Here is an 8,806-nt window from a genome sequence, read left to right as displayed (position 1 = left end):
TTTTTTTTTTTTTTTTTTTTTTTAATAATCAGCTTATTTTTTTCTTTTCTTTTCTTTTTCTTTTTTCTTTTTTTTTTTCTTAATTAAGAATATGGTATTTGTCTTGACCGGTCACGTGACACCGCGTCTCTCCATCTTTCCCCGCGAAACTTTGAATATCTCTATTTCGTATACTTATATGGCCTGTCGCAAATGCGCTACGTATATTAGCTTTTTCTATTTCTTTTTTTATATAATATAAATGAGAATGAACTTTTTAAACAAAGGACACGTATTCTAAGAACTCAGAGTTGGTATCTTCGATCGATCGATACAGCTGTTCTGTAACTTTCGAAAAATTATCGCGATCGTTAAAAATGTCTCATGCTATACTTTTACGGCAGGTGCCACGCCTATTTAGTTCGTAAGACCGATCAAAATCGCTTTTGTACACTAAAAGAATGAGAGAGAGAGAGAGAGAAAGAGAGAGAGAGAAAGAGAGAGAGAGATACACATACACGCATACACATACATATGTATCAAAGAGAGGGTGAAAGTTCTTACGACTGGTTCTTACGCACTTGCCCAATTTTATTTATTTCTTTTTTCTTTTTTTTTTTTTGTAATTTTTATTCTATTTTTTTAAATATAATTTTAGCAATGCATCTCGTAACGTTAATTGAAAGATGATATACATTATTTATTTAAATGATCGAAGAATCCATTCTTAAGTTTCGCTTCGATAAGCAAGTACATTTGGTTAACTAATTTGTAGATTCGTACATCGATGAATTACTTTATAGAACAGATTCGAAAATCATCGAAGGTTTGAATAAAAATTGTTGGGTTTGTAATTTTAATCGGTCTGAAAAAAAAAAAAGAAGAAAAAGGAGAAATATATAGTCCAAAGAAAGTCTCAAGGAAGGAGTAATCGATTTTAAAAAATGACGTAAGAAAACTATTGGCTCGTCCTGTAGAAAAGAAGAAAAAGACAAATATTTTCTAATAGTGCTTACGCGCACGTACGCACGCACGTTCGCTTACACAAACGCACAGACGAAGCATACACAGTTTGTCTAAGCGAGTTGGCACGTACTAGATGGTAAAACAAGCCGGGCGTAACAGCGAAAAGGTTAATGCAAATGGTAAGCGAGCTGCTTTTCTGCTCGCTTTAAAATTGGTGAACAAGAAAGAAACTATTACGGTATATATGTGTGTGTAATTTTTTTTTTTTTTACATCATACATATATATCATGTAATAGAATTTAACTTTGATTATCGTAAGATTAATTTTAGGGAAATTAGATCGTACGATCTAAAATGGAAATAACGATAAAAGAACGAAAGGAAGATATTAATAATAAGATGTGATCTCAAATAGTTAGTTAATAAAAAATATCGAAATATTCAGCTTGAAATATTGGCGTGGAATTTGAAGAAAACAGTTCAACTATTTTTGAGTGTCTCTAGGATCATTCGCGACATATATCTACTTACATATACGTATGTATATGCGACAAAGAACGCATAATTTATGTTGCCTACACGTTCGAGTTTAATGTTTTGTTTGTTACATGACGCAAGATCTCTCTCTCTCTCTCTCTCTCTCTCTCTCTCTCTCTCTCTCTCTCTCTTTCTCTTTGTCTCTCTCTTTTTTTTCTCTTCGCATTTACATACAACGTCGATCGAATTAACAAACTCGCGTGCCCTTTGCACGCCAACGACAAAATGTTGATCTTATTGTTAGTATCGTTTTAATAACTATTAGAGATACATATCTATAAACAAGATTGAATTAAAAGAAAATATCATATTTTATTTATAGAACTGGAAATATTTCTTTTTATTTGATCAGTACTTTTATTAATTATTCATAAGTATATTGTAAAATAAATGCATATACATATATATATATATATATGAATATTTCGATCAATATTTCGATCATCAGTAGAAATAATTAAATACCATGTTTAATATTTCATCATAAATTGACAATTTATTTAAAATATTAAACGAACATTTAATAATGAAGTAACAGCCATCCAACCAATAAGTAAAAGCCAATTGGAAATGCAACGAAATTATTTTACATAGTACAAATATTTCGGATAATAATGACAAAAAAAAAAAAAGAAAAAGAAAAATAAACTACAAAAACTAAATAAAATAAAATTTTATTGAATTCGAGATAAATATATATATTTCGTTCTCTCTTCGTGGATATTTCTTGATTGCAATAGTTAAAAGTAAATGTTGTTCAGCTCGTTACTTACTTGTTAGAGAAAGTCACCGCAAGCTATAAAATACATTTTACTGAACGATCTTGCATCGTTTTTCTTTCTTTCTTCCTTCCCTTCTTTCTTTATTTCTCTTTCTCTCTCTCTCTCTCTCTCTTTTTTTTCTCTATGCATTCCTCCGCGAGCATTTCGAAGCGACATAAGTACATACATATATACGCACACGCGAATACGTACATAAGATAGTTGAGTACTACGATCGATGGAATCTTCTCATAAATTGCTTGCTTCCGTATCGTCAAAGGCTTCTCCTTGCGTATTTCTGCATCTTCGTTTCTAATCGGCGAAAGTTTTTCCAATTTACTTGGAAGACCTAATATGTATCTCTGATATGTGTGTGTGTGTGTGTGCGCGCGTGCGTATACATACATAAATTGATCCACGTTGATGCATTCAAGATAGATAGATAGATCTTCCCATTACGGAAAGGTTAGTGTAAAACGAGTAACTTGAATGAGAGACCCTTTGAATGTATACGTCGTGGAATTAGAAATGAGTGAAACTCGATGAGAATTAGTGATTAATTAATCCGTACTCAGAATTCATTCATATGTAATTACGAAATTCATTCGAGTCTCTAATTAAATAAACACATACGTTTAAAAAACGTATAACGTAGGATGTTTTATTCTGAAATTTGTTCAAATAATAAATGATTTTTATCGTAATTTTATTTTAATTTATTTTAATTTTATTTATATAATCGTATCTCAAAAACTAATAGTATTTCGATTGATATCGAGTAATGAAATTGGGAGTAATGAAATAGATCGTATAGAATTGTTAGTTCGAAATTTTCGATGATAAGGAAAAGGGCGTCGGCAAGGACGTTGAGTATAGTATAGTCCTGACGTAAGGCATAGACTTCTCCTGCCACCTTCGCATTTGCTGCAGACGTGAGAGAGGGCAACGACCCATCGATCCTTCGGGAGAACCGACACGAGACTAGGCCAACCGGAATACTGCACTATGACCGGTACGATGGACGTAATACGATGTACTTATGTACATACATATATACGTATACATACGTACATACACGATAGATATCGTGTATTAGATCGACGTAGAATAATTAGAGTTGTTCCTGTTCGCTGATAAATTATTTCTATCTGTTTTGTTACAACGTTAAAGATATCTCATATAATTATAAATAATGTATATTGAGAGTGCCCAATTAAAAGCGCGATAATTTGTCTTTTTCTCCTTCTGCCCTTTCTTTTTTCTTTAATTTTCTTTTCTTTTCTATTCCTTTTTTCTTCCTTTTTTCTTTATCTGTTTTTTCCTTTTCTTTTTCTTCAAGACGATGCCACCATCGGCGTTTTCAAACACAAGTTTGACATTTGCATACATCACACATACGTCAACTATACGTAACGAGTAATTAATTATGTCACGAGTAAACGACTTACTCACAACGTAATTATTTATTTTACGACGATAGATCTATATAGAAGTTGTCATACGATCCGTTACATTGTCGGCTGTTATGATAATTAAGCGAAAGTACGAAGATGTTAATTACCTTCTTTAACCGAACGATAAATATATTTTTCTCTCTCTTTTCATATACACACACACGTACATACATACGTATATATTATTTTTTTCTTACGACGACAACAACGATGACGACGTCAACGACGTCGACATTGTGATGACAAATTTTTATCGAATAGATTGTTGAATTTGTCGAAATATTTCTTAATACAATTCCATTACATAACGAACGTGTAACGAAGTCACGAGATGTACAGTGAGAGAGAAGGGAGGAATCGTGGTAATGGTAGTGGTGGGGTGGCTAAGGAGTGAGATGAGAATAGAGAGAGAGGAAGAGGGACACCTTCGTTTTCATTTTCACGTGTCTTTGGCCCGGTGGTGGTGCTATTTGCGGATCAAGGACTCGAAAAAGCGATTCACTCTCGTTCCATGACGCTCTCAGTGGTGCGTGAGTTGACTGGTCAGAAATTTACTTTTACTCTTTTGCTCGTAAGCCAAGATCAGCTTGAGATCGCATACATTATAATAAGTGAGAAAGAGAACGCTTATTTAATGCCAACTACCGTTGAACGTTCTCTCTTTCTCTCGTTCGTTCTTTCTATCTCTGTTTCTTTTTCTTTCTTTCTTTCTTTCTTTCTTTCTTTCTTTTGCTCTTTGCGCGTGTATAATAAAGCCATTCATCGTGACTAATTTAAGTAATCTCTTCCGTTCGTTTCATCGATGAAAAGTGTAGGAGCTAAAGTGTTGACGAAACGATCGAGAGAATGAGAAAGAGAGAGGGGGGAGGAATGAGAGTGAGAGTGAGAGAGTTCGTGATAGTCAGTCTCGAAAATATTAAAAGCAATTTTATATCTAAAAATACGATTCTTCGAATCGCGTATCATAACTTCTCTTTTTTCTTACCTTTTTTTTCTCTCTCTCTCTCTCTCTCTCTCTCTCTCTCTCTCCCTCTCTCTCTCTCTCTCTCTCTCTATAGCGTGGGACGAAATCTGTCGAACATTTTACGTAACTACTTGAGCCATCCATCTTACATTCTTTTTTATCTGTCACGTTTATTTCGAAAAAATCTCCATCTTTTTCTTTCTTTTTTTTTTTTTTTACATATACGTATATATATTTTTTATTTTGTTTTTAATATATAATAATAATAATAATAATAATAATAATAATAATAATAATAATAATAATCAGCTCGTTGTACTATTACATATGTACATAGAAAATTTAAGATCTATTTTTAGTAATCGTAACAATCATATCCTTGTGGCGTATCATTAATAAAGGAAAAAAAAAAAAAAAAGAAACGAAAAGAGGAAATAAAAGTGCTAAACTTCTAAGGACATTAGTCATAATAGATAATGGTCGGAGTCTTCGTCTTTCGTTTCCTGTTTTTAAAGGAAAAACACAGTCGTGTGTATTGGATATGGTCAGTACATATATTTATATATACAGATAGCTATATATACATATAAACTTGTGTACGTACGTACGTATATACAAACGTACAGAAAGATAAATAACTGATCTAACTGCAAGACGATTGAAAAAGCATTGGATTGTGTTCCAGTCTATTCTATTGAAGTATGTATTCGGTAGACACGACCTTTCACCCCGGAAACTAGAAACGATATAGAAATGTTACCGAACAAAGTCTGACTTTGTTATCCCGGGTGAAACGAAGGATCGATCTCATCGATTTCATCGTTTTCTTCTATTTCTACCATTTCAAGATACCGTACGATTGTTTTATTATTTATTTCTTTATTTTTTCTTTTTCTCCTTCATTTTTTTTTTCTTTCTTTTTTCTTTTTTTAATATTTTATTTTTCGTATTTTCATATACGTATATGTGTGTATATATATATATGCACATACACGTAAAGATTTCTAAGCTTTATTGGATTCATCACTCTCTCGATTTTACGTATATATATATATATATTTGTGTTTGTGTATGTGTGTGTTTACGTACAATATTCGTGAAAGGCCGACCGATTGAGTAGTTGAGTAATAGCGTAGCTGTTTTTTTGCACTGACTGCTTTTGAAATGGCCAATGCGCCACAGGGCGAAAACAAAGAAAGTCGATCAAAGGAGGCCAAATTTTCTTACATTTCGAACGTATTTCTCAATATTATTTTTACACAATATAATGTTCGTTTCTTCCATATGGAAGGAATTATAAATAGTTAGTCGGAAAAAAAATTATTCTCCATAATAGTCGCACGTGGTGAAACTTTGAAAACTACGTCTTTAAAAAAAAATCTATTTAAAAGTTTAAATCGTGGGTGTATGTGATAAAAGAAAAAAAAAAATGTTCAATAGAATACACTTGTATACGTACACGTGTCTCTTTCGTTTTCTCTCTCTCTTTCTCTCTCGTTGCAGGTACCTACATATACAGTCACATGCATATATATATATATATATATATATATATATTATACATAGTTAACTGTAGGTCCACGTTCTTATACATGTCGGAGCATAGAAAGGCAAGGCCTTGATATTTCGTATAATAAGCTTTGAGAATTATCTCTTGGGGATTGGTGCAAGCCTGCCTGGTTTCAACTCTCTTGCCTTCTCCCTCTCTCTTTTACTCAACCTCTCTCTTTCTTATAGCCAAAGGCTTGGACCGGACAAATGTATATCGTGATATCACAAAGTCGAGATACCTCTCTATCTTTCTCTTTTACGTGTATAGGGTATATAATATATTTCTGAGATCACCACCACCCATAAAACCGACGGTGAAAAGAAAGAGAGAGAGAGAGAGAGAGAGAGAGAGAGAGAGAGAGAGAGAGAGAGAAAATAGAAATAAAAATAATATGCAAATAAATAATAAATAATATAATAGTAATAATAATAATAAAGAATAAAAAAAAAATAACAAAAAATGAAATCCGAGAACCCGTTTATATCCACATGTCGGCTAATTATACGATCTCAGGAGATACGAAAAGGACAGACAAAAGGTCTACCTACGAAAGGGAGTCCTTCCAATCTGCGATATTCGATTATTAAAATGCAACCCGTTCGTTTTCAAATCTTTTTCCTGTATATATATGTATATATGTATTTTCATTTCCACATAGTAGTAATACTTTTACGTACTACGTTATCTTATTTATTACAATGATTTCTTTTTTATTTTTCTTTTTTTTTCTCTTTTTCTTTTTCTTTTTTTTTTTTTTTTTTGGTGGGGTGAGTTTACAGTAGCCCCCAGCCACAAGACACATTCAAAGAAATACATTCTGTTTTCGCGGTCGTTCGGATTCTTAACATTCTTGCGGTAATTACCAAAGCTATAAAAAGTAATTTTATTCCTTTGCCAGTAACGCGAATGACTGCATAGAAAAGACAGAGATAGATAGATAGATAGATAGATTATAAATAGATAGAGATAGAGAGAGGGAAGAAGAGAGGGGGGGAGAGAGAGAGAGAATAAGAAATTTTTTCTTTTTTTTTTCTTTCTTTTTTTTTTTTAATATAATGTTGGTCATCTACTCGTATAAATTCGTAACATTATTGGACTCTTTCAAATATATCGTTAATTAGTATGGCTGGTTAACCTTGCACAAGATATATGCAATCTCAGCTAAATGAATTCTTCAATGATCCTTGTAAATCTTTTTTTGTTCTTTTTTTTTTTTTTCCATTCGATTAATACTCATGATAATTAAATTTATATATAACATATTTACATACACAAATAGATCCATAGTTAATGAAACAATGCATTTCATCTTTAGTTCGTACAATATTTGATTTAATATCCATTGTTTCTCTATTGTTTCTCGCAATATATATTTAGTCGTTCTAATTGTCGATAGGACAGAATTGAATGTGACTATAAATTACTTAGGAAATAGTCTTTAAAAAGAGACAGAGACAGAGAATCATCCGAATCCATATAACGTTAATTAACGTTTAATATTTCTATATTGTTTCCCTTAATATATATTTCTTCGTTCTATTTATCGATGAAACACAATTGAACATAAGTGTTAATTATTATTACTTAGGAGATATCCTTTTAGAAAGGGAGAGAGAGAAAAGGGAGCGCGAAAAGTTATCGGTCGAGCGAATGCAAGCGTATAAACGTTGCGTAAGCTTCGAACGGAGACAAGCGGAGTTATTTCGTTCAATGATCAATTTGTCGTCTACACCGACTATTCGCTATATTCACATACATAGAGAGAACAAGACAAACACAGATAAAAGTATAAAATGCGTACGGCCGATCCTTATTCGTCGATCCTCTTAGTAACACGTACATACGATTTTCACAAAAAAGGCGAAGAGAACCTATTTTACGAGATCGATTTTCGACTTTAACCGCTCAATCGACTTTACTCTAACAGAATTTAAAAGGAGTTAACTTGTACTTTACTATGGATTATCCGTGAAAAAGCCTCGTGATTTTTAAATCATTTCAACAATATATACATAAATGTACGATTAAATCAATCTATGTATGTATGTAATATATTAGAATATCAACTTTGAGGTAATAGCAAAAAAAAAATAAATAAATAAATAAATAAAAAGAAATGAAAAAGAAATCTATTAAATTTCAATAATTCACTTAGATTAATATAATGATGAAACATATTATTTGTACGAGCAAACATTTGATTTAAATTAAATTAAAAGGATATGCACTAGGATTATATATATATATATATATATATATATAAATGTATGTATGTATGTATTCGTACATAGACCCGTAACGAACGGAAGGACAATTTAAAAATACGATACCGCGTATTACTTAGAAAATATCGGTTCTATTCGAGATATAGTAGTGACTACGTGAGAGACTTCTACAATAACACAGCCTCCCGTTAGTCAGGCCTCCGAGAAATCGGACTCGAGTTTAACGCGAGAGCCTCGACTCTCTGCGGTCGACACTCGAGAACGCGTTATTTTATTGAGAAAACTGTATTATTGCGCAAGATAACAAGCTAAAAAAAATATTAGAGAAAGAGAGGGAGGGAGAGAGAGAGAGAGAGAGAGAGAATGA

The 8,806-nt window shown here is 32.2% G+C and overlaps 1 protein-coding gene across 1 annotated transcript in view; it reads left to right on the top strand.

Annotated features, from left to right (window-relative positions):
* LOC122634736 (terminal nucleotidyltransferase 5C-like) overlaps window positions 1-8,806 on the top strand; it is a 63,549-nt gene that overhangs the window by 1,306 nt on the left and 53,437 nt on the right. The gene's annotated exons all lie outside the window — the stretch shown is intronic.

Source organism: Vespula pensylvanica, chromosome 15, assembly GCF_014466175.1.
Source record: "Vespula pensylvanica isolate Volc-1 chromosome 15, ASM1446617v1, whole genome shotgun sequence".
NCBI classification, from domain to species: Eukaryota; Metazoa; Arthropoda; class Insecta; order Hymenoptera; family Vespidae; genus Vespula; species Vespula pensylvanica.
The sequence above is the reverse complement of the archived record's forward strand: the minus strand, read 5'-3'. Positions and strand labels throughout refer to the sequence as shown.